A 25923-nucleotide genomic window follows, 5' to 3' on the forward strand; every position below is an offset into this window, starting at 1 on the left:
CAGCCTGGGGTATGTGAAATCCTGTCTCAAAAGGTGGGTGGGGACAAGGAGGAATAGGAAGAGAGATAAAAGAAAGAATGAGAAGAGAAACTCGAGATGTGAGAGAGAAAATGGGGAAGAGGAGAGAAAATAAAAGAAAGGACACAGCATGCATCCGTGCTCAAAAGGGTAAAATTTGAACAGAATCATTCCTACAGTTAGGAGAACACCTGGTTCTCCTAGCACACCTGCCTGAAACTCAACCTGGTATTAAAAGCTGCCCATACCCTAGTTAGGGACTGAACTATTTGGCCCACCCAGCCTGTTGCCTTCTCTCATCTGCAAGCCCTGGAGATGTGTGTGGTTGAGTAGCCTGAGATTCCATGTAAAACATGGAAATCATCCCCAGCCAAACTCTCAGGAAAATAGTATTTCTGCTTGGCAGGTAAAAGAGAGAAGAGATAAAGGTTACATCAACAGGGACAACCTCCGCTTCCGTGATTTTATATTTAGATTCCGGTGGCTGGGAGCTAATTAGGCCTGGTCGTCTTCCCACGGAACACCGCTTGCCTCCTTTGCCTTGGCTAATTAGCTTGAAAAAGGTTCTAAAGGAAGTAGATCTTGGGTTTGGTGATGGGTGGTGGCAGTGGTCGCGAGAAACATCCCCGCAGAACACTTTTTCTCTTAGACGATTTACTAGATGGTATATTTCTCAGGACGATGGACAGCTCCAGACAGACTGGGAGTGTCATTGAGGAGGCCCTGGAGGTGGCTTCAATCCACACACTCTGGATATTTGGGCTGTAGCCTGCTACCTTATTTAATTATGCAATGATCAGCAACCTTTACATTTTAATTAGTGAAGTCACTGTAATGAAGCCATTCTGCTTCCTCCCAGAGTGGGTCTGATGGTTCTTTCCTCACACTGGAAGGGTCTTCAACACTAATTGGCTGTTTGGCGGCTTGGTCTTGACAGTATGAGGTAGGCAGTGATCCCCTTGCATTTCCGCTAATTCGTTCTCTGGTCTCCCTGCCCTCCTCCTCTTTGATTTGCCTAATTAGTGCTAATAATTTAAAAGCTGCACAGTCCTCTTTTGATCCTGCTGTTGAAGGCAGACAGAGCCATTCCATTAACAGATATTAAATAGCACTAATCTGTGGTGACACGGTTGGAGTTGGCTTACACACAGCTCTGGCCTGGGACCTGAGGCTGTCTGTCTTACACACACACACACACACACACACTCGCTCTCACTCACCTCATTCACTTTATTCCTAGAGAAAAGTCATTCCAGGCAGTGTCAGTGCAAACGTCGTATCTTTTTATGTTTGACGACCCCTTTATTGTGGGATGGCATTGAAAACCCACATGGTTTATCCGACAGTTCAGGATTTTAATGATTAATTCATGAGTGTATATGCAAGAATGCCAAGGTCTCTAAAATAATGAAAGCCCCCCACCAAAGTTGTGTTTTCATTTCAAATCAAAGCAACCTATCATAAACATTGCTCTCTCTTCCTTTTCTCTCTCTCTTCCCCCTAAAGAGGGGGGGTGTTCTCGTTTCACCAGGGTCTTGATAACATTTTGACAAGTAATAGAATTCATTTACATTCATCAAAATAAACAGATAAGCCTTCCATCTTCCCCTGCTTAGCCGGCACAGACAGGTTTCTCACCTCCAACAGGCATCGGTCATGTGCAGTGAGTCCAAGTTTCTGTTGAAATTCAAAACGGGGATCAGATGAATGGCTTCCAGTGAACCCCTTCCCAGGTTCTGGGCAAGCAGACACACAACTCTGTGTGACCTGGGCTCCTCAACCATGAGCTACTTCCTTGTTTAAAGACAGTGGGATGCCATAGTTGAGAACCATGGTCTGTAATTGGATTGATGGAGTTCTAATCTTAGCTTCATTATTTTCCCACCAAGTGTGTGGCTTTAGGCACACTGTTTATAATGATACTACATGCAGTATATCGTTGTTATAAAGATTCACGTGAGGTGTGGGATACTTACTGTACTCAGCACAACTCTTTAAAAGGTTACAATGGTGGTGGTGGTGACAGAGAAGGCTTATCTCTTCTCATGGGCCAGGGTCTCTGCACAAGAGTCTATGGAGGGGTCACAGTGAACAGAGGCTTTCAGGGTTTGTGGGGTTACTACGTTTTCCTTTGTCCATTTTTTAAAAATCTCATTAAGCTGAGCATGGTGGTACACACCTGTAATCTCAGCACCCAGGAGGCTGAGGCATCCTGGGCTACACAGCATAGAGAGACCCTGCCTCAGTTGTTTTTCCATAATTTTCTTGGGAAAGTAACAGCCACATTCATAGAGTTGAAGTGCTACGAAGGGGGAGACAGCAGAAAGTCCACTCTGGTTTGCTTTGATCTCTGGTCTCCCTTGCTGCCTCCAGGAGTTGGTCCCTATCTTTTGCATCCTCTCAGAGGAATAAAACATAGGACACAGGACCAGAATTTCTCTCTTGCCTTTTTCTTTCAAAACATGGTTTTGCTTTTTCTGCTTTGCTTATTTGGGACAGACCTCTGTGAGAACCTGCATTCATTTGCACATACATACACATACATGCTTAAAAAAGAAAACATCCTTAAGAAAAGCCTGTGTGTTTATTGGTCACAGTTATGGAAGCTAGGAAGTCCAAGATCAATGCATCATTATGTCTAGGACTTCACCAAAGGTCATTCTTTATTTCTGGGATGACACCTTGTTGCTTTGTCTCCCATGGGGCAAGTAAAAAAAAGGAAAATCACTCATATCACTTAAACTGGCACCATTCCAACCCCCCAAATGACTCTGACTTGTTCTTGGTGGTGCTTGGGATCAAAGCCACAGCTTTATACGTGATACACATATGCGTCAGCATTGGGTCCATGGCAACCCTCTGCTTCTTAGCACCACTGGGCTGTGGGGCTACATTTCAACATGAGTTTTTGGAGGAACAAGAACATCAAAGCCATAGTAGCAACAAAGGAACCATGCCCATAAATCACAGGCTTCAGATTCCCAGAGCAGGAGAAGCATCTTAGTGCTGGGTGTCACTGACACCAGTGGCGCCAGGCACTGGCTATCAGGTGGGCCCCACTGCACAAACTCTGCTCTCTTTATTTCTCTTTGCAATGCTGGGGGCTTTTGTGTGTATGAGGTGAGTGTTCTACTGCTGAGCCACATTTTCAACTCTCCCACCCCTCTTTTGAAACAGGATGTCACTAGGTAGCCTGAGCCATGGAACTCCCTGTGTGGCCTAGACTGGCTTTGAATTATTGATTCTCCTGTCTCAGCCTCCTGACTGTTGAGACTAAGGGCATGTGCCACCCTGCCTGGCTTAGGAAAATCCATTTTGGGCACTTAATCTAATGTCACGTAATTCAGAGATCTCTTCTTTGCACATGTCGACTGCTTGAGGGCTGGGTTGGTCCTGTCTATGTAGCCTTGTAGTAAGGCCCAATAAAGGGTTAAACGGGGAGTGAGTCTACGGACGAGCACACAGAAAGAAGTGATCATTCTGACAGTCTGAAGATGCCACAGACTAAGAACTCCATGGAAACCTCAGAAAGTAAGTGACATCATTTTCTGAATTGAGTTTTTTCCCATAATTAAGTAAAGTTTGCCTGGGGAGCCACAGCAGACAGAGGGGCAAGATGGTGTCTGACATATAAGGATGCTGACGAATTGACTAGAAGCAGAAAACTCAATGTTTCTTGGGTTAGCAATAAGATGTGTATCAACCCACAAACTAGAATACTAGAACGTGGAGCTGTCTGTCATCATGAAGGCCAGTGAGCAGAGACTGGAGTCACGTGTTTAGGTTGAGCTTAATTCGGAGAGTCAGTAATCTGAGAAGGCAGCAGATAAACATCTAAAACAACTGCATCATCGCTCATCTCCAGCCAGCAGACTACCTAGGGAGAACTAGGAAACAAGTTAGCCAATCACTTGAGAGCTCAATCTCGCCCTCTGGTCAGGTGCTCAGTCTGGTCAGGTGCTCGCCATCTGGTCAGGTGCTCGCCCTCTGGTCAGGTGTCTGAGACTTGTGATGGCAGTCTCTCTCATTGTCATACCAAGCACTTGTCCCTCATTCTCTGGATGTCTGGGCTCAGACACTTGTTGAAATGCTGATTCTAGTTAGTATCTGCTGGCAACAACATGGTACTTCTCCAGGAACATCTGACTTGGGAGGAAAGGGTTGGATTTGGAACAAACAAAGCATGAACAGTGGATACAGCTAAGCTATTAGCAACATGTATGTGCAGTGTGCAGATTACATTTGGCAATATAGAATATGAGTATGTCTTTATAATATGTACATACTTAGACACAAACACACAGAGGGAAAGAGAGAGAGGGGGAGAAAAAGAAGGGGGGGAGGGAGGGAGGGAGGGAGGAGGGAGGGGGAGGGGGAGAGGGTGAATGAGAACAATTACTTGTGAACTCCAGGCTGTGAAATTACATGTGCAAATGGCAGTCTCAAGTGAGCACATTTTCCCCTCCATATATTTGGGATTTTGAGACAGGATCTCATGTAGTACAGGCTGGTATCAAACTGTATGTATGCATCCCAGGCTGGTCTTGAACTCCAGATGCTCTCACCTGCACACTGGGCACTGGGATTCCAGGCGTGCAGCACGGTACTTGGCTTCTGTCTAATCCTCTGTGTTAGCAGAGACACACCTATACTCAGGTGCTTCTCAACTAGGCTTCTTTGTGCTGAGGTCTGTGGGAGAGCTGATGTATTTCCATCTGCCCGAAGCACAGCAAGATGTCTGGGAGGTTACCTGGTGCACAGAATGTGAGACTGCCCCTAAGGCCCATAGATCAATCAGGATCATCATATCAACCTAAATGCCACCTTTAAATGTACCACTCCAACCCCCAAATGACTCTGACTTGTTCTTGGTGGTGCTTGGGATCAAAGCCACAGCTTTATACGTGATACACATATGTTTCAGCATTGGGTCCATGGCAACCCTCTGCTTCTTAGCACCACTGGGCTGTGGGGCTACATTTCAACATGAGTTTTTGGAGGAATAAGAACATCAAGGCCATAGTAGCAACAAAGGAAACCTGCCCATAAATCACAGACTTCAGATTCTCAGAGCAGGAGAAGCACTTTTGTGGTCTAGGAGGACATTTTGTTTTCACTCAGAATCCAGGAAGATATGGACATATCAGTGCATCGGCTTGGTCATCTAGCACAGCAGTTCTCGACCTGTGGGTAGTGATTCCTTTTTGGAGATTGCACAGATATCCTGCATATTAGATATTGACATTAGGTTTCATAACAGTAACAAATTATAGTTATGAAGTAGCAATGAAATAATTTTATGATTGAGGGTCAGCACGACTCTAGTAGCTGTATTAAAGGTTCACAGCATTAGGAAGGTTGAAAACCACAGGTCTAGCACTTGCTGTGTGGCCACTGTGATTCTAGCTACCAGGGACACACACTTGCTTTATAAAAGCAGCTTTTTAGAAAGTCACAGTCTGTCTGGCGTGATGTCATATTCAGTGTGCCCAGCACTCAGGTGGCAGAAGCAGGAACATTGAGTTCTAGACCTGCTTGTACTACATAGTGAGACCTTATTCAGAATTCCAAAGAAAAAAGAAAATTGAAAAACTCTAGTCCAGTCTTTAAATGCTTTTCACATCTTTGTGTCCCACTTAGAGCAGTCCAGCATATTCCAGAGATGGCTCTGGCACACTGACTACGCCATCCTTCCCTGCTCAGAGGCTGGCCACAGCGATTCCTGTATTTGAGTTTCCATAGCAGTCTTTTCTCTACTTTGAGCCTGTTTCTGCCACAGGTCTTTGGCACATGCTGCTGTCCCCCAGAGAGTTCTTCTCTGGCTCAGAGCTTCTTGAACGTGACTTTGTTGGTGCTATTTTTAGGGGCTACTTTATTGTTCTTATACCTACCTACCTTCCAACCCTTACTCCACCCTAGTCTCTTCCAACCCAACACTAGGTAGAAGAGAAAAAATGTTAGAGGAAAAGGGGGTGTGGACCTTTTCAGACTACTTCCTGCTGATTAGAGACTATGTTTCTTGGGGCAAGTCCAATCTTCATCATCAGGATTCAATTTCTTCTTCTCTTTTCTCAGGCAGCAGGGGGAAGAGTAGCCTCCACAGGCCCTGTCAGGGGTCTCCCATTTATACCTTCTCCAGAGTTCTCAGAATTAGTATCTGCAGCTGGTAAAGATCACGCCCCTGCATGAGCATGGGACAAATCATAATCACCTTCTGTGAAGCAGCCTCTTATCCCACACCTGGGATTAAAACAAAAACATACTCACATAACTGTTTTTTTTTTAAAGGACACTAAAACTCTCACTACATGACTTCCTGTTTAGATCTTGCTCCAAACTGAACCATTAGTGACACTTTCCTTGAAAAGTGTCACACCTGTAACCTCAGCACTCAGGAAGATGAGGCAGAAGGATGCCCAGGTGATACAGCCCTCAGATATCAATAAGCCCTGGGATGCAGCTCAGACCAGGGATGTGGGCCTGGACTTTGGTGGTAACAGACCCCTGCTACTGCAGGGCCATGGACCCAGACATGGCCTCTGGTGACAGCACAGGCCAGGATCCCACCATGGTCCCAGGTGGCATCACTGGCTACTCACATGAGGCTGTTCTTCACTACCCCCGAGTCTCAAGTTCTGCCTCTCTTCATTATGCCCACGTTCTTCTGTTTCTCTTTCTCTTCCCTTTTCCACCCTTACGTGCTCCTCTTAGTGGTGCCTGGGTCTCTGAGTGTTTGAGGTTGGCTCAGGAATGGTCTCTGGCATGCTATGCTTCACTTATGCATTATAGCACAGGGAAAGGGTTCATCTTGAGCATATCCCCTGCCCCTCCACCCTGGCTGTGGTCTCAGGCTCATTTTTCTTTTCAGGAAATGTTAGACTACTAATCATTCAGATGTCCATAGGTCAGGACACTTAGTGTAGACATAGCCTCTCTCCTCTCTGCCCCCTACTGATGCACATGTGACACAGTAGTCATACCTACAACCACGGGGCAGGTTGTCTTGGTATTTTTTTTTAAATTTCTCCTTTGTTTCCTACATTTCCCCCCCTTTTCTCTGTCAAGATAGGGTCTCTCTCTGTAGCCTTGTCTGGCCTGGAACTCAACTGTAGACAAGCTGGCCTTGAACTCACAGAGATCTGCCTGCCTCTTCACAAGTGCTGGGATTAAAGGCACGAGCCACCATGACCAGCCTGTTTACCATTTTTCCTCTACACAGGAAGGTTGTTCCCTAGTGGACTGTGACACTGGCAGTGCCTACTGTTGAGTCTGGCATCAACAGTAGGATCTTTTTAAAAGTATCTGCTGAATGAAGAACAAGACGTGCCAGTCCTTGAGCAGTTGCAGAGCTGTCTGTGTGGATAGCAGCACAGCCTCAAAACCCACTTTCTGGAGTCAGAAAACCTGTGAAGTTGAAGGTAGTCCTAAGAGAAAAGACAGAGTGATTCTGCCACATGGTGGAGTTCTGTGGAACCCAGATGGGCAATGAGAGGAGGGTAGAAGATCACCAGACATGACTACAGTTCCAGAGTCCCTTTGCCACGTCTCTGGCCTTGAGGTGTGATGGTATTCACTTTCTGCAATGCTGGCCTTTTGCAGAGCCTGCCAGGAGCATTCCTCCTGTTACATTAAACATGCTTAACTCAAACTTAAATGTCCAACTCTTCATGATGCCTTTGCAAGGTAGGTAGGTGAAATCAACCTTACTTTGTGGACTAAGGACCTGACACTCAGTGGGATTAAGTGTCTTGCTTGGGTCACACACAGAGAAAGGACAGGGCAATCCTTACACATGGTATTTGCACTGAGTCCAAAGCTAGCTTCTCAGCAGCAGGTACCATGGTCAGCTCAGGGTCTCTCCAGAGCTCTTCAGGACCCAGGTGGAGCAGAACAAGTAGTCTTCTCAGTCTCACCTTAGAGCAGAGAGCTCTAGGCTGTGTCACAAGCTGGCTTTCTGAGTGACCTTGGGCAGTTTTCCTTAGCCTTCACATCTGTCAAATAAAGGGTTTGGATAATGGCCTAGGAATTGCCCCGGCTTTGATGTAGGAGCCTGTGATATCAGAGTAAGAGAGATTGTATCATTGTGAATTGAAAAATAATGATCTTTTATGCCCCACGTGTAACTTTCCATCTCTCTGGCTACCTATTATATAGTGTCAACGTTGCCTCATATATCAGACACAATGGTAATAAGTATGTAATTTGTAGCTGTGATTTCCATTTTATGGCAATATCTGATTTACACGAGGTGTTTTTAAAGTGTGTCACTTACAATACACACACCTGCCAAGAGCCTGGTCTCTCATAATGACTTTGCAGGGAGGTCAGAGAAAGGGCCCAAGATGAGGTAAATAAACAGCAGGCATGTTTCCAACACCAAGTATCCTTCTCTTTGCAGGAGGCTGCTGCATCCTCACAGGACCTTCTGGATAGGTGAGTCAGGATTAGGAGCTATGCAGATAGACCATGTCTGCAGACAAGAGAGCTGTACACCCCAGGGAAGGGGGAGGAATTTTGATCAATTTGTGGAAATAACTTAGCAAGGATCAATTCAAAGAACAGCCAGTTTATTGTGTTTGGTCCTTTTGATAAAAACTTTGAGCCAGGCCTGTGCATGGTGGCTCATGCTAATTATTCCAGCATTTGGAAGAATTGTGTGTTTGAGACCAGCTTGGCTAGGGGGCAAGATTCTGTTTCATTAACAAGCAAATGGAGTCTGGAGAGGTGGCTCTACAGTTAATAGTAATGGCTACTCTTCCAGAGGACCTAGGATCAATTCCTAGCACCCACATGGTGGCTAACAGCTATCTGTAACAGTTCTGGGGGATCCTATGCTGTCTCCTGAACTTCAAAGACACCAAACATTCAAGTGCTACGTAGACACACATGCAGGTAAAACACTCATGCACGTAAAATAAAAGCCAAGCAAAGAAAAATTAAGATAAATACCCAAAGGCAGAGTCAAGGTTAAATGTCAGAATCATCTAGGGGGATAAGTACTAATTTGGACATACTTATAGGGTTTTTGGCAAATTGGCTATTTTGCAGGCTGGATTTTGATGAAGAGAATTTTAGCAGACTGGTCTGTTCTCCAGGGCCAGTTCAGATCTGAAAACTTTGGCTATTTGGTTTCTGCAGACTGAGGGGCCTAACTGTCCCTCTGTAGTTGGACAGGGCACCTTGGATTATTCCTCTAAACCCCAGTAAGGGAAAGAGTGAAGGGGGCAGGGTTGATCGTCAACCTAACCCCTCCTCCACACCTCGAGTGAAGAGGTTTCTGAAGAACCTTGTTTCTTAATTCCAGCTGGAATTTGTGGCCTTTGAAGCAGATCCAAGCTTCTGGAAACTTGATCCTCCTGCAAGCCTCTGAAGCCTTTTACAGCAGGCTCTCAGGTGGTTTAAACTGCTCTCCATGCTAGTGCAATAACGACAGCAGTACCCAGAGGCCAGCAAGGGTCAGGAGACAAAGCTGCCTTTGGACTTCTCTGCTACCTTAGCTTCTCTTGGTCAAACTCCAATGCTCAGTTAAGCAACTTGATGCATATGCTGGCTACCCCCCAAGGGCAGACAACGGCTGAGAGAGATGAACTTCTGCCCTAGGGATTTTGGCTGCTTGTTCAAAATCCTCCCAAAGGTCAGTCACCAGGCTTGGATTTCTTCCTGAACCCTCGCAGACTCTGTAGAGCTTATCAGTGCAGCAGACTGGCCTGTGAAGCTTGTTGTGTTGATCTGTAATGCTTGGCAGTCACTCATTTTGATAGCTCAGGGTGAGTGCCATGCCAGGATTGTTGGATGTGCTTTAATAAAACAAGCATTTGGGAAGGAATGATGGTTTGGATTTTTCTGTGATGCTAGAGACAGAACCCAGGGCCCTGTACACTCCAGGTAAGTGCTCCACCACTGAGGTACCTCCCCATGCTAGGCTTTATCATGGGAAGACAGGTAGTCAGCAAGGTACCCGCTTTTCTTTTCCCATTTGAGACTCTTTTTTTTTGTTACAATCAAGGTCTTTCTTTGTCAAGTTCCTGGTGTAGAGATGACAAAGATTTATCACTCCTGCAATGTGGTGTTGTTTCCTGCCATGCCCTTGAACACACCATTGTCCAAACCACGAATGTCTTCTCCTTGCCTGTTAGCATATTTGAACTTCTCTTCAATACCCAGCTCAAATATCACTCTCTAAGCACCATCTTTGCAGTTCCACCAGGCTCAGATTACTTAGAATTTGTAACTGTTTACATATTTCAACCATTGCCTATCACATAATGTGGGGAAAAAAAAAGGCTTGGGGATCCCGAGGTTCCTCTTGCCATGCTGTGGGTAGTCGGCTGGAAATGTTCTGGGTTTCTCCAGCTGGAAGTTGGGCCCGGCTGTTCATTAACTAAAAGTCTCTCCCTGGCTCCTCACGGTTCCTCATAGCGGCGCAGCCCCAACACACGAGGAAGCCCTTGGGTTTCCAAAACTGGTTTATTCACATGGCGGATCGTGTATGGATCTGGATGCATACCCCTCAAACCCAGGATCGACCTGCGTTAAAAGGGGAGGGGAGAAGGGGGGAGGGGCTGGGGAGGAATGTTTAATTGGCTCCACCTCTGGCCTTCAGGTACCTCATTAGTATGTAAATCTCTCTAGGGCCTGTTCACGCCCTCCACCTGTGTACATGACTGAAGGGTGGAGGTGAAATGGAGATTAGACCTTGTGTTAGGCCCAACAACATAACATCTTCAAGGAAAGACTTTTATTCCCATTTATTTACTTACTTGTTTAGTGGTAGTATTATGGTTAAGATACAGAGTTCAGAGATAACTTGGGATTGAAGACTGGTTACTTGACTTTCTATGTCACAAACATGAATGCCTCTATCTCTTTAAAGCTTATGTTTCTTGTCTGTAAGGATGGGCATAGTGATAGTATTACTACCCAGGCTTCCTGAGGCAAACACACATTTAAATTATTGAGTGCTTACTGTATTTTAGAGATTATGCTGATAACATTACTGCTATGATTATTTATTCAACAGTTATTTATTACAATTGGTGCCTAGTACTATCCTAGATGTTGCCTGCAAGATATAGCAAGATGTTTGGTATAGTTACAGCTCAGGAGTAGTTTTAAATCTGTCAGGTAAACAGGGTTATACTGTGTTACAAATACCTCCTTACCTATCAAATCTCAGTAGTTTAAATTAAAAAAATGTATTTATTGTTCCTCCTATGTGTTTAGTGTGGGTAGTTGAGACTTCAGTTCATCAAAGGTCAGTGTGCCAGGTTGACTCTGGTATCATCTCAATGGCTCTTCAGCAGAGGCAGGGAAGCCCCAGTTCAAAGTCAGTGGCAGTAGCCAGCCCCAGGCTAGCTACGTGGGAATTAAGTTTTCAGCCTAAGTCTTCTTTCCTTTCTCACTTTCTGCACTCAATTATATTTAAGCAGATGAGTGATCCTGTCAGCGTTAAGACAACACCAGAAAGGAATATATTTATAGAAAGCGCTCTGTGTTCTAATTAAGTTTCTGCTGCCCCAAGCTTTGGGCCCAGGTGCTGATTTGCACTTTTGAAAAATCAAAATAAAAACTCTAAGTTGAGAAAGCTTGTGAAATGCTTCCGTGTTGTTCTCCATGACTGGTACATAAATAAAAACAGCCCTTTTATTCCGCCCACTGGGAACACCTTTGCTTTTGTTGCCTGATGGTTTGGACAGGTTTCTGTTTAAAGACAATTAAAAGTAGCTTCTAAATGCAGAAGCTAGTGAGGCAGCCAATGGGAAGGCACACATGATAGGTTAAGTGGGGCAAATCTTAGGAACTTAAGGGTCCTGAGAAAATGGCGTTCAGGACTGCAGTGACTCTGGGCTCAGTCAAATGCTCCGAAGGACTACTACAACCCCCATCCTTTGCTGCCCCCAGTGAGGTGAGGGTGCCTTTACTGTCTATTTGTGTTTAACTCAAAAATTCCCTACTTGAAGCAACCAACATAGTTGTTGCCAACCTCTGGGTGTCAGGAACCAGCAGCCACAAGCCGGGATGAAATGAAGGTCTCTACTGTGTGCTACCGGCACATGATGGTTGTCCCTGCTGATGGCTGCACTTGGCTTAAGGGTGGAACAACCCATCAATGCAGCTACTACAGTTGTGAGTTCCAGGGGTCGACCCTGGCTTGAACAAATCCCTTCTCACTGAGCTTGTTACCTAGCTGATAATTGGAGGATACGTTATTGTTATGCAATGCCAGTATCTCCTGCTTTTAGCTAAGTTCTGAAGAAATAGAGTATAACTTTCACAGTGGTATTTTATATTCAAAAGAAAGCTTTGAGGTGTACTGAAAGGCATGTTGAATGAAAGACTGGGGAGACAAACTTTGGGTTGGCTGTGTGATTTTAGGAATTCTTATCCTCTCTGTTCTTGCTCATTTTTCCAGGTGAGGACAACTCCGATTGGGTCCTTACAGGTGCACCTTATGGTCAAGTGAACCGGGAATGCAGAATACACTTGAAGCAAATCCTAGGCGGCAAACCCTTTAAGTTGTCATGGATCCTAGAGACTGGAGAAGAGCCTGGAGAGCCTTTTCCTTTATGATAAATATCCTGTGGCCTGTGAACACACAGGGCAGAGGTCTACTCTGGTTAACTTCTAGAGAAAAATGGCTGTTTGAAGGTGGCAAGGACCTTGTCACAGACACCCTCTAATGGATTTCTTGGAGGATGAGGCACAGACTGCCTAGGCAGTGAAAGCAACCTGCACTGCCTTTAACCTTGGGGCAGAGCTGCTGGCAAACTTGTTGCCTGCCTAGGGAAGAGCAGAAGCTAGCCAAGGACAGGCATGCAGGACATGGAAGGAGGGGCATGCGGGGGGTGGGGGGGGAGAAAGGAGGGGCATGCAGGTCAGGAAGGCGGGGCATGCGGGGCAGAAAAGAGGGGCTTGCAGGGCAGGAAGGAGGAGCATGCAGGTAGGAAGGAGGGGCATGTGGGGCACCTTTCCTCTTCCTGTTTATCCACTAGGGTTTACTTCAAGCTGGGTGGCTCAGACCAGCTCTCAGGTTGGCTGGTGGCTTTAGGCTTTTGCCCTATCTAGAGCCACTGATACTCTTCTGACGCAGCGAGTGGGCCTGTCTTCGATGCTTGAGTTACTGGTCAGTCTTTTGTGATCCTCGGCTCTGTGTGAGTTGAATTCTGGCCTACAACGGACAAGAAGCTGACTCTCTCCTTGTTTCTCAGAGTGTCCATGCCGTCCTACTTGGGAGCACTCTTGTCCCCATTGTGATGGACGGCCACATCTGTCACTCATTTTCTACCTCAAAGGCAGCAGGCACAAGGCTGAGGACAGCATTGGGCTCTCCCCTTGGAGCTGAGCCTTCAGTTCCTTCTGAACTTGTTTTGAGAGATTTATTTATTTATTATTTTTTAGTTAGCATCCAGAATGATGGGCTTTTCTTCCATATCCATCATTGTGCTTTGCTCATTCGAACTCCTCTGCATCACCTCTGTTTTCCCCCACACCCCTCTTCCTGGTTACCTTCATCTTTCCACGTAGTTTAAAGGTAGACGGTAATCACCTTTAGTCATCTTCCTGTCCTTGTGGTGCACTTCTGCATCTGACCGAGAGACTGGTTTGAGAGTCGGCCTCAGCATCGTCTTTCCTGCATGGATTTACTCCCAGCCAGTTTCATAACCCTCCCAGTGTCCTATGTCTTTGCTGGGACAGGTGTGGATTCACCTGCTTGCGTGGGAGCCAAGAGTGGATGGCCTGCTCCTCCAAGGACACCACTGTGCAGAGACTACCACCCAGCATCATAATGACGACATACTCTGTCTGACATTTTGAAAGAGAATTAAGAAAAATCTGCTCTTGATGGGGCTAGGGACAGAGCACACACCCCACTGTTGGGTATTACCAGTTCAGTTCTTGCCAGAGTCCGAGGACTATGGGGGTTTGACTCCCTGGGTGGCTCCAGGGCTCAGCTCCCTCAGCAGTGAGTAAGAGGAACGAGAAGAATTCTGTTTCTTTTCCCTCTGGCATTTTTCAGTTTTACATGTATCTCATGACAGCCCCTGGGGCTGATCTGCTCTTGTCTTTTAACTAGATAAATTATATTCTCCTTGGGGGACCTGAGAACTGGAGTTAGAAAGCAACTTTGGACTCCTGCTTCAGCTGTCTACCATAAGGGGTCCTAGTAACTCGCTCTCTTTCTCCCTTTGGCCCCTACGATTTTGGTGAGAGCCACTCTTCCTGAACTCTGTGCTGGGTATGTGATAATATGATATAATCAGTTATATTTCTGTTGCATTTGTGGATTGGCTCAAGAGATGCTGTATTGGCTACTTTTCCGTTGCTGTGATAAAATACAACGACCAAAAGCAACTTTTAAAAAGTTCCGTTGCCTTAGGGTTCCAGAAGGATAGATGCCCACAATACTGGGAAGGATATGGTGGCAGGAACACAAAGCTGAGACATTACATTTTAGCAACACACAGGAAGCTAAGAGCACAAACAGGAAGTGGGGAAAAGCTGTACATCCCCAAAGCCTGTCCCTAGTGATATACTTCCTCCAGCAACGCTGGACCTCTATAGGTTTCATAACCTTCTCAAACAGTACCACCAACTGGAGACCAAACATTCAAACACATGGCTCTATGGGAACATTTCTTCTTTAAACCACTACAGTTGGCACATGACATGAGCCAGTTTGTGAAAAGCCATCAACCCAAGAACTCCCTGCTAAAAATGTTGGAAATAACAAGCCATATACCACCATGCCCAGCTCTTTGGAGATTGTATAGGACTTTATAGACTTGAATTAGTTTGCCAGTGGTGTCTACTTGGCACAGACATGCCTCCCTTGTCCTTCAGGTAACCAAGTTGAAGCTGGAGCTGACTGCCTCCTCCTAAGTGCCACGACTTCTGTGATTGTCCACAGATGCCTTGTACAATGGTTCTGTCTCTTTTTAGACATTTACACATGGTCTCACAGGTCTTAACCCAGAGCAGTTTGCAGGGTGTTACTGACTTACTGAGAGAGAGATAATAAACTATAATGATACCAGAAGCTGGTCTAGTCTAGTAGCACTGAGTCTCTTGGGTCTGGATTTATTCATAGTGAGTAGAGCCACAGCCAATGGGGTCTCTGGACTTCTGTTTCCTCTACATGGGTCTTCTTAAAATTCTTGGAATACACTGAGATGGTAAGTGGTGATAAGGCAGAGGGTTTACCCTGGGAATGAGAATTAGTTTGATTTAACAAGCTGAAATTTATTTGTCCATCTGTCTGCCTGTCTGTCTGTCCATCTGTCCATCCATCCATCCATCCATCCATCCATCCATCCACATCCATCTACTCATCCATTCATTCACCATCCACCCTTCCATATCCTCACCACCTCTCTAATATACAATACAAGCCTAAGGTAAAAATTGGAATAGGGTTTTCACGTAGAGAAGAAGTACAATAGTACCTACCACAGAGAATAAAGTCACAGGAGCAATTGTAATAAGTGCTTGGGATGGTTGGGTTTTTTTTGCTAACTTAGCAAAAATCTAGACATGTCTAGGAAGGGGCACCTCAACTGAGATGATGGCTCTATCAAGATTGCCAGTAGGACATTTTCTAAATCAGCAATTAATAGGCTTTGTCTTCTCTCAACGATGCAAATATAGGCCAGATGAGACCAGATTAAAAGCAGATAAATGTAGGTTTACTAGGCGCTGCTCCCAGGCAGGTTCATTGGTCCCAAAGAACAGGGTCATGGAATTGTGAGCCCTGGCTAAGTCAAGGAGGTATAGCTCTCAGGGGCGAGATGATGATGTGTCAGCTAGGAGCTGGGGTTGTACCCACATACACTAAAAATCTTATTCCATAGGGGATTGCTGAAAATGCAGAGGCAAGGGGTGATGAGGTTGAGGCTGTGGGAAGGAGGGCAGACAGGGTTTCCCAGCTTATGTGGAGGCAAGCAGGGGTTCCAACCAAACAGTGATGCTATGAGAGGGACCAGCTCACTGGAGGTAGTGCCACCTCTAAGCAGGCAGCCATGGATTTTCTAAGAAAGCAGGCTGAGCAAGCCATGAGAAGTAAGCTAGTAAGTAGCACTCCTCCATTCCCTCTGCTTCAGTTTCTGTCTCCAGGTTCCCACCATGACTTCCTTTCATGATGGACTACTGTGGTAAGCTGAAATAAGCATCCCCCTCTCCCACCACACACAAGTTGCTTTTGGTCATGGGGTTTTTTATGGTAATAGAGAGTTTACTAAGACACTGCTCCTTTGAGGGGACATTATCCCACCATCTTGGCACGCTGAAGCTTCTACTCAGAATAACTCTCTAAGACCCTCTATAACCCAAAGAGAGCACCAAGTGAGCCACAGACTCATTTTCCAGAATGGCTTAAGAGGACATGATGCCTTCCCACTCACTTTCTCCCTGGTGTGAAGAATCTGTAGGGACTCCAAGTCAGAAGTCTAGAGAAGGTGACATGCCATTTTATTAAGGCTGTCCCTTCTTGGTGCATGTAATGGGTAATCTGAAACCTTTGTGCTGAGAATGGAGTCAGACACCTCACACTAGCATGGACACTACTGAGCTGATGAAACTGTGGGCTCCTCGGGGGGGGGTACTTCTGGAAGAGGAGTTCTTAGCACAGGAAGCAGCTACAGAGCTTTGGGGTCATACAGCAAAGGTTGGACTGGAGCCAGTTCTTGTCTAGAGTGGAAAGTGGGATCAGCCTGTGCTAGCTGTGAGAGGTGGCAGAGAGGTTGTGAAATATGAACCTTAATCATCTGATGTGGCAAGATTATACTCTCTAAGGGCTCAAGGGATGCCACAGGAGCCAAGTGAGCCTAGAGTTTTGCAGTTCTATTTACCCAGATATCCTAGCAGCTGAGAGGCATTGGTAGCAAGAGTCTGTTCAAGATTGGGGGGCAAGGCAGGGAGACCAGGGGGGTGTTGGACAAGTTTGTTCTGACTCTGCCATGTCAAAGAACAGCTAGTGTCTCCCCATATTACTTCATATAACCCTAAGGTGTATAAGTGTTCAAGGGCCTCTGGAGAAGTCTATGGAGTAGAGAGGAATTACAGCATCCTGGACTGGGGGAAAGCCCCTAACCAACTGTCAAGGCTTGGATATGAAATGTCCCCCACAGGCTTAAGTTTGAACTTCTGTTCCCCAGCTAGGAGCACCGATTTATTAGGTTATGGTCTGTTTAGCAGGAAGGCCTGACTGGTGGAAGTAGGCAACTAAGGGTGGGACTTTGAAGGTGACTGTGGAGTCCTGGTCTTGTGTGCTTCAGGAACTGCAGTGTCGTCACTCTTGCTGTGGTGAGTACTGCTGTACCTCTCATGTAATGGCCCTGGGGGTATATTTGGAGGAATCAAAGCAGGCACACCAGAGAGAATTGCCCACTCCCATTTATTTCTGCACCACCCATAATGGCCAAGAAATGTAACCAGTTTAGATGACACCAACAAACCAAATAAAGAACACGAGAACACACACTATGCATGCACACAGACATACATACCTAATGGTGTTTTATTCAGCCCTCCAAAGGATGACGTTCTACAAGCTCCATTTGCAGGAAAATGGATAGAGCTAGAGCTCCTGTGATGATCCAGAAAGACAAGTAATAGAGGACCAGGAAATCTACTGTGAGATTGTGGCCTCTAGACATGACAGGGAAATTAAATCCCATGAAATCTCAACAATACAGCTGCCCAAACAAGACCTGAACGATGACAAAATCAGATGACATGCCAATACAGATGGGAGAAATCTCACAGGGTCCTAGATGAAGAAATACAATCAATTGATTACAGAGATAGGGAGAGAGAGATAGAGATAAAATTAGTATCCCCCAGGGATCAGCCTCCTAAATGGTTATCTAGTACCAAGTGGTCAGCCCGAGATCAACACTAAACACATTCTGCAGGTTGTATCTATGTATTTGTAACAATAACAACAACAATAATAACAACAATAATAACAATAATTATAAAAATTAAAAAGCAGCCATGAATTTGAGAGGGGGTGTTTGTGGGAAGGGGCTAGAGAGAAGAGGGCAGTGGAGAAAATGATGTAATTATATTTTAACTTAAAAAAAGAATAAAAAGACATAGCCAGCAGCAGTGTGGAGAGGAACATGAGAAGGAATATGATCAAGTGCAGTGTATACATATATGAAAGTGTCATCATGAGGCCATTATGTTATATAGCATCCTGCCTTTCTGCCAGGGGTGCCGGGGCGACGCCAGCACAGCACCGGCACACCGCAAGGAGGAGGCAGGGCAAAGTCTCGAACAGGGAGTCCACAGCCTGTGTTTCCAACTGGGGTATCAGAAACCGTTACAGGCAGGAAGTGGGATGAATGATGTGGTACCCAATTTCTTCTCTGGGTACCCAGGCACCACCAGTTAGCCAGTATACACCCTCCCTTCCCCCACCCCCAGAAGAAGTCAGGAACACGGTTGCTGTTATGTTGGCCCTCAGGGCATCTACATAGTCAGGCAGGAAGGGGAAGGCAGAGCCTGAGGCAGAATCCATCTGGGGTGGAAGTGAGTGCTGAGCATCGGAAGGGCTGGAGGAAAGAAAGCCTTCTTCTGGAGTCTTAGGCATGGCTTGTCTAGGTGAAGGCCTTTCCCAAGTGATCTTTAATGAACCAGTTCTCTGAGACGATCATTTACTGTTCATATTGTTTTATTGAGGGTGGATATGGGCACATACATTTTATTCAGGGTGAACCAGGGGTAAGGAACACCCCGGAAGGGAAGGCCATTGGCTGAAGGCTTAGGGTACCAAAATGCCTCATTAGCATGGGAAAATATTCCAGATGTTGTGTTATATGACATTCTTCAGGTAGAGGTGTGGGGTTTTTGAACACCCCAGACAAGGTCAGAGAAGGCCAAGCCCTGCTGATGAAGGGGAAAGTTCTCCATATAGCACAGAACTCAAGAAGGCTGGTCAATGGTAGACTTCAGCTTTAATTAGCAGAGTTTTCTCATAATTTTATATAATTAATATATCTAATAAAAAAATCTGTAAGACTTTGCAGTGTAAAGTGCGAAGCAGTTTCTGTGAGAGGCTTTAAGGAAGTAAGCCTCCTAGTGAAGAAAGTAAGCCTCCTGGTGGTCACAGGTAAGGCGCCAATCAAAATGCTTATGTATCTGGGTGACATCTGGATCTACAATCAGACAGCTGGGTCAATCAGGTGTCAGAGTCAAGGTGATTATTCATTCTCCAATTCCCTCTGTCACTAACTGGGTTGGTCACCTTTCCCCAGATTTATAGCAGTTCATAGGTGAACTGTACAGGAAACGGACTCTTGAAGACTTTGAGATAATGTCATCCAAGCTTGGGTCTGAAAACTTAACCATGCTTTGAAAAGCTAGATCTCAGCATTTGAGAGGCAGAGGTAGGAGGATCTTCATGAGTTTGAGGCCAGCCTGGTCTATGTAGCAGTTCTAGGCCAACCAGGGGTATATAGTAAGATTCTGCATTAAAACCAATCAACCAACCAACTAACCTACCAGCTAAGCAACTAACCAACCAGCTATCCAATCAACCAGCCAACCAACCAACCTACCAGCTAATCAACTAACCAACCAGCCATTCAATCAACCAACCTATTAGCTAACCAACTAACCAACCTACCAGTTAGCTAAACAAAACATCTGAACAACTGAAACCCCCCCAAAAGAAAGTGAGATGATTCAAATGCCAAATCTTTTTTAGATGTCTGAGATAGACTTTCAGTACTAGCAACATGCAAGGGTTGACTCTTTTAAGTAAGGAAGGCACAAATTAGAAAAATACAAACATCTTTACCTAACTGGGTATCACCATGACCTGGACAGGCTGGGCATCTCCATGGAAAACTTAGATAGGAACTTTTTGTATGCTTTCTCTCTGCTCCCACCAACCTGGATCTGAGAAGGTTTCTGATATTCATGGAAGAATGGCCCATTTACAAGCAGTGTAAGTCATCAGCCTGTGGCAGTCATGGGGCAAATCTCTCTGCACTTTAGATATAAGAAAAACAAAATATGCACATGAAAACAGTATCCGAGACCCAGGAATTCTTGCTGGCAGGCCGATGTGCTGAAAGATATTGAAAACTTATGAAAAAATATAGAAAGTTTTATGACCCCTAGACCTGAGCAAAAGAATGCAGGTTCACTAGTTCCAAGGAAGCAGAACTGAATGTAAGATTTCAGGCCTTTACTGCCCCGGGATACATTCCGGGAGGAGTACATTATCCCTGAGTCAGAGGACACTTGCTGGATTAACATTCCTCAAGCCTCAGGGAAGAGAACCCATCTGTGGGTGGGGAAGGCCCAAAGCAGGAAGACACATTCCTGACTACAAAGAAAGATGCAAGTCATCTGGGTGGTCCCAGGAACTGGCTGACCACAAGATGAATGGTTGGTTACATCCATTCCTTACAAAAGATAAGTGTATAAGATGTTTTCCACATGACCCTGACTAAATTTGGGTTGGGACTTTTTAAGACTTTCTACTGTTTTTATGTTATGTTTCCTTGGTAACCCCCTCACCCCCCTTGGTTTGTGGTTTTCTCCTATATAAGCCCTCCTCACCCACCATTCTTTATCAATTCCTCTGCCCCTGCGTGGGATACAAATTGACCATCAGTCGACTGATCCTGAAATATACCTCATGCTGTTGCATCAAGAATGGTGTCTTATGAGTTTTTGGGTGGCTGTGAATTTCTGAGGCTTGAGGGAAGTCCTCCCTTCAGGGGAGGGGTCTTACAGTGCAATCAGAAAATCTGAGAAATATTCTTTCAATATCTAGCATGAGATATTGAAAGAAACCATTTCTGAAGAGGACGTACATCAGTCCTAATTCTTTGCCTCAGTAACACAAAGGGGCTTCCTTCCAGACGGAGTGGCAGTCACACCTGTGGATTCCTGTCAAATTTCAGAATTTTTAGATTATTGGAAACCAGTACGACCCTTTTTGTCAAAGCTCGCCAGAAGGATTTTAAAAGGAAAGAATAAACGAGTAGATCCTGCTAGTCTAAGCTTGAGTTACCCAGAAATCAAGGCCCAAGCCAAAGGCTTGCCATTGAAGGTTCCTGGAATTCATGCCTAGACAGCAGGGTCATGAGGGCAGTCAACTCAGGATGGGTTATTGAGCTGCCAGCTGCTATAGCTCCCTTGCTCTGCTTGGGATTCTGAAGCCCACAGGGGTGTCCGCCTAAGAGACCAAAGACAGAACCCACCAGCTCACCTGACTCCCCCTAAATCAAGATGGTCTCAGGAGAATTGACTATATTCTATTTCCAGGGTGTGTGTGCTGAGGAGAGCATAGCTTTGAGTGGCTGCCCCAGGATGCTGCATTAGAGATACCCTGGGCAGCAACTGAGAATAAACCACGAAGATCGGGGTGAGACACATGATCTGACTGCTCTTGCACAGAGGGACCAACACAGAAGCTACACTTCTGCAGCAGTGATTTGGACATAGACGTGACGTGGAGAGGAACAGAGTCTGTGTGCACTGTGCTGTGGGTGTGGGGTCCAGGGATGGCAGGTGCAGCAGTGCATGGTACAGCAGCCATGCATGATGCAACCAGGCTCTTTCCCTCCACGGGTGTCACGCTTCCTATAATATGCTATGAAAGCATCACCTTCTCTTCCACCCTTTTTTTTGTGTTGAACCCAACACCTTGCACATGCCAGGTCAGTCTCTGGGCTGCATCCTGAGCCCTGACAATACCACGTCTATATTAAAACATTGTTTTCATAAAAATTAAACCACGATGACCTCTGAGAGTTATGTGTTGAAATTTAAATTTGCACCAAGATAGGAATGATAGATGTATTTATTCCACCCCCAAAACAGATTTCAAACGAGGAGGAAGGATGTGTGCAATTGTCAGAGTCTAATGTGATTGGAAATCACATTTTCTAGCCCTTCGATTTTTTTTTTTTATTATTGACTTTGCTTTGCATAGTACCTATCATCTTTGAGGCTGTCCTAGAGTGTCCCCATCGCCACTAAGGCGACATTTCTCCTAGTCATTCTCTATTGGCTTTTGCCACAAGAAATCTGATATGAGGCTAGAACCCAGCAAATATTCAAGTAAATATTTATGGAATGATATGAATAAATAAAGTTAAAAATAGAACATTTTCTTATTCTTCTCTTGGACTAGATGCACAAACAAAGGAGAATGGATTTGCAGAGATTGAATGTCACCCTTCCGACCTCACCAATCAAGTTAGGCAAAAGCTTCTGTGTCTTTCCAGACCACCCCAGGCACTCAGCTGTGGTAGCCTTTATTCTTGGCTTTATTGATGCCCAGCTTGCTAGAATGTGGGCTTCTTAAGGGCAAGGGGCACTTCTTATTAATCTCTCTGTTGACAGCACCTGAGAAGTCTCTATGCCCCCAAACATGGAATCAATTAGTCTCCACTGTAGGCTCTGCCATGAAATCCTCCACAACACTACCATAGTGAAGAAAAGCCAGCTGTGGAGAGAAACAGTTAAGAGGATGCTCTCGGCATCTGACATGCAGCTGAGTATCTGGGGGTGAGCCACAAAATTCATCCCCTCAGTTTCTCCAAGTGAAAAATGATTGTTGAAGTGAGTAAGGTTTAAGTGGGTCACCACTCTGTTTTCGGTGTCTTGGTTGATATTTCTCGTGGGGAGAGATACTTTTCTGCAGCTAGGCCATACATAGGTTTAGGATTCTTCATTTACTTTAGTCAGATTTCACTAATCCACTGGAACGATTTAAAACTGTAAATCTGCAATGTCACGATTTGCTCAAAACCCTCGGAAGCACTCTGTTTCCAGCTCCGAGGTAGCATGAGATCACTTGAAGAACCTTTGCTGTTTATCCTTATGAATGTGAGTTGTGTCACACCAGCAAGGTCAATTGGGGGACATAGGAAGGAAGAGAAAGGTGCCCAGTGCCAGGGCACAAGTGGAAAACATGGGTGAGCTGATGCTCTGCTCCCCAGAGAAGGAGGGCACCGAAGGGTCCAGGGCAGCAGTAGTCTGGTCATTAAGGGTTTAGTCAAATGAAAGGGCAGGAGACTATCTTGGGAATGAATGAGGCAGGAAGCTGGAATTGAACAGGGTTGAGACAGGCTTTTTGAAGAACATACAATAGCGAAGAAACAGAACTTGCCAACATTCCATCAGCACCATCCATCAACAGACGAACGAATAGCTGTAAAGAAAAACAAAATTAAGAACTTAGCAGGGAGGTGAGCATGATGGTACATACCTTTAATCCCAGTATTTGGGAGGCAGAGGCCGGTATCGCTCTATGAGTTCAAGGAACTAAATAACCTATCTTAAAACAGAACAGAACAAAACAACAATTCCAAAAAAAACTTTGTAGGCAATGAATGGAACTTGAAAATATTATGTTGTGAGTTAACCTTGGTACTGAAAGACAAATGCTTCATGTTCTCTTTTATATGCGGGTCTCAGCTTTTTTTTTTTTTTTTTTTGGATATTTTTATTTCTTCAATTTTGATTATCAGGAGTGACTGAAATAAAAAAAATATAATTGAGCCCCATCATTATTGTCATTATGGAAATGGCTTTAAGAGAAAACTGGTCATATGAATATTATTGCTTCCCACTTTTCAACTGGTAAACAGTTGCCACTGATAAAACAGACAAGCCCAGATAATCTGTCCAGAATGTTCAAGACATGGTATATTATACAACATGCCTGTTCTCAGGGAGAATACCTAGGACATAATTATGTGTACTTCTTGATCTCATCATACAAGACAAACACAAGGCACCACCCGTGCCTCTGAGAACACTGGACCATGCACCCTTGAAAAAGGCCTTGCTTTCTTCATCACAAGCGATCTTCCACCAGCAATCAAGCATGACAGTATACATGATATCAGTTCCTTTGCATCCTGATTGCATCATCATATGACAGTGAACCATGTCCAGAGGATAGGAAGTCAGGCCAGCAACAGCAGTGACAGATTGTGCAATCACTCAGCTGATGAAGATGTGAGTAGTCCTGGGATCTGGGAGTATTCCCTTTTCAGTGTCATAGATACCAAAGTAGGCAGCTTGGTGGATGATAATGCCCTGCCCCCTACATTAAAGCCTTGGTACAGGCCCTTAATCCCATCAGATTTGTAGACCTTAACCAGGCAGTCACCAAGATCTTTGAGTTCCCTTTCAACTCCAGCTTTGCCCACATCAGCTGCTAGATGGGTATGGGCAAAATCAAGAGGCTCTAGTGGCACCATCTGATGCCAGGTTCCCTGTAAAGTAGTGCCAAAACTGGGTCCTCTGGTCCACACCATCCAGAAAGATCTGCTTGTATTTATCTTTGATGGCAAAGTTGAGTACCTGTGTGGGGAAGTATCTGATGACATTGGCTAGGTTACCATGCCAGAAGGACAGGACTCCCTGTTCCTTGGGGATACGTACCATGCAGTCTATAACGTCCTTGTACTGTTTATCTGTTGTGATTTGCTTGTTGGCATGCTGCACCGGCAGCAGCAGCTTGACACGCTCGATGGGTGCTCCTGCCATCTTGGAGATGGCCATGTCCACTCCACCGGCCAAGAAAGTCCTTGGTGAAGGACACACTGGCATCGGCATCGGCCTCTGTCATGTTGAAAGCGAAAAAGCGGCAGGCACGTGCGGGACAGGACTGGGTTGACGACCAGCTTTGTCGCCTGGACTCTGAAGCTTTTAATTTTTATGTGTGTGTGGTTATATGGGCCTGAGTGTAGGTATAGACCACAAAGCTAGAAAGAGGACCTCAAGAGGGGGAAAAGAGGTTTTAAGGAAGCGGTTAGGGAGGGGATCAGAACATATGCGACATAAAGTAGAAACGGAGGTGTTGGCTGGGACAAAAGAGAACAAGGAAGCAGCTAGGGAGGGAGAAAATAACTAATACAGTATATGAGTGTGGGAAGAAAGCCTGCTACTCTGTATCCTAATTTAAAAAATGAAACTAAAAAACCCTCCAAAGGAATGATAAATGAATGGGTGAATCAATACTATACAGCAGTTAAATGAACACACTACACGTACAATTTATTCTGTTGAATTTTAGCCACTTAGTGCTGAAGAAAATAATGGTATGTTTTAGAAAAATATGTAGTGGAGTCTATTAATAACAACTTCATTTTCTTATTTTTACTCCTTTAAATTATAGACTTTGTATTTTAAAAGTTATTATTAATTAAAATGTTTCTTTGACAATTTCATGCGTATACGTTATGTGTTCTAATAACTCTCATCCCAGTCTCCCTTATTGACCTTCCGCCCTGCCAAACCCCCTCCTCCCTAAAAATCTCTGTGCAGCAATCTAGACTAAAATCGACATCACAACCACAGCTGCTATAATTTCGAATTGCATTTATTACCTAAGATATCAAAAATAAGAAATGTTAATAATCCTGGTAATTTATGTAGAGATGAGATTAATTATAGAATCTAGAATAGTTTGTCAGATAGTTTAATTTACTACATGATGTCAAGACTACTTTTAGAATAGAGTTTTTTTTTTTTTTTTTTTTTTAAATAACACCATGTTTTGGACATATAATGCTTTTTTTCTCATGAGGTACTATAAGATCCCTATGTGCAGAGGAATAGTAGCTCTGGGTTTTTCTCTATAGTGTTTTATATTTTCATATATATTTTGTTTTAATTTTTTATTATTATTAATTTTTATTTATTTACATCCTAAATGTTGCCCCTACTTTTTGCCCCCCCCCAGAGTTCTTACCCCCATGACTCCTCCCCATTGCCTCTGAGAGGGGCACCCTCCCTTCCTGGGGCATCAAATCTCTATAGGATCAGGTGCATCATCTCCCATTGGGTCCAGACAAGGCAGAGGCCTCAGATCATCCCATGCATACTCTTTGGTTGGTGGCTCAGTCTCTGGGAGCTCCTAGGGGTCCA

The 25923-nt window shown here is 44.9% G+C and overlaps 1 non-coding gene and 1 pseudogene across 1 annotated transcript; both read right to left on the reverse strand.

The window, feature by feature from the left end:
* Window positions 1-6888: 6888 nt before the first annotated feature.
* On the reverse strand, window positions 6889-7016 carry LOC117723571 (small nucleolar RNA SNORA17). Its single transcript, XR_004608680.1, has one exon. It is a non-coding gene; the product is annotated as a small nucleolar RNA SNORA17 (small nucleolar RNA).
* Window positions 7017-23730: 16714 nt separating this feature from the next.
* LOC117723458 (ADP/ATP translocase 2 pseudogene) lies at window positions 23731-24622 on the reverse strand (annotated as a pseudogene).
* Between the last annotated feature and the right edge of the window lie 1301 nt (window positions 24623-25923).

The sequence above is a fragment of the Arvicanthis niloticus genome, chromosome 18, assembly GCF_011762505.2.
Source record: "Arvicanthis niloticus isolate mArvNil1 chromosome 18, mArvNil1.pat.X, whole genome shotgun sequence".
Lineage (NCBI taxonomy): Eukaryota > Metazoa > Chordata > Mammalia > Rodentia > Muridae > Arvicanthis > Arvicanthis niloticus.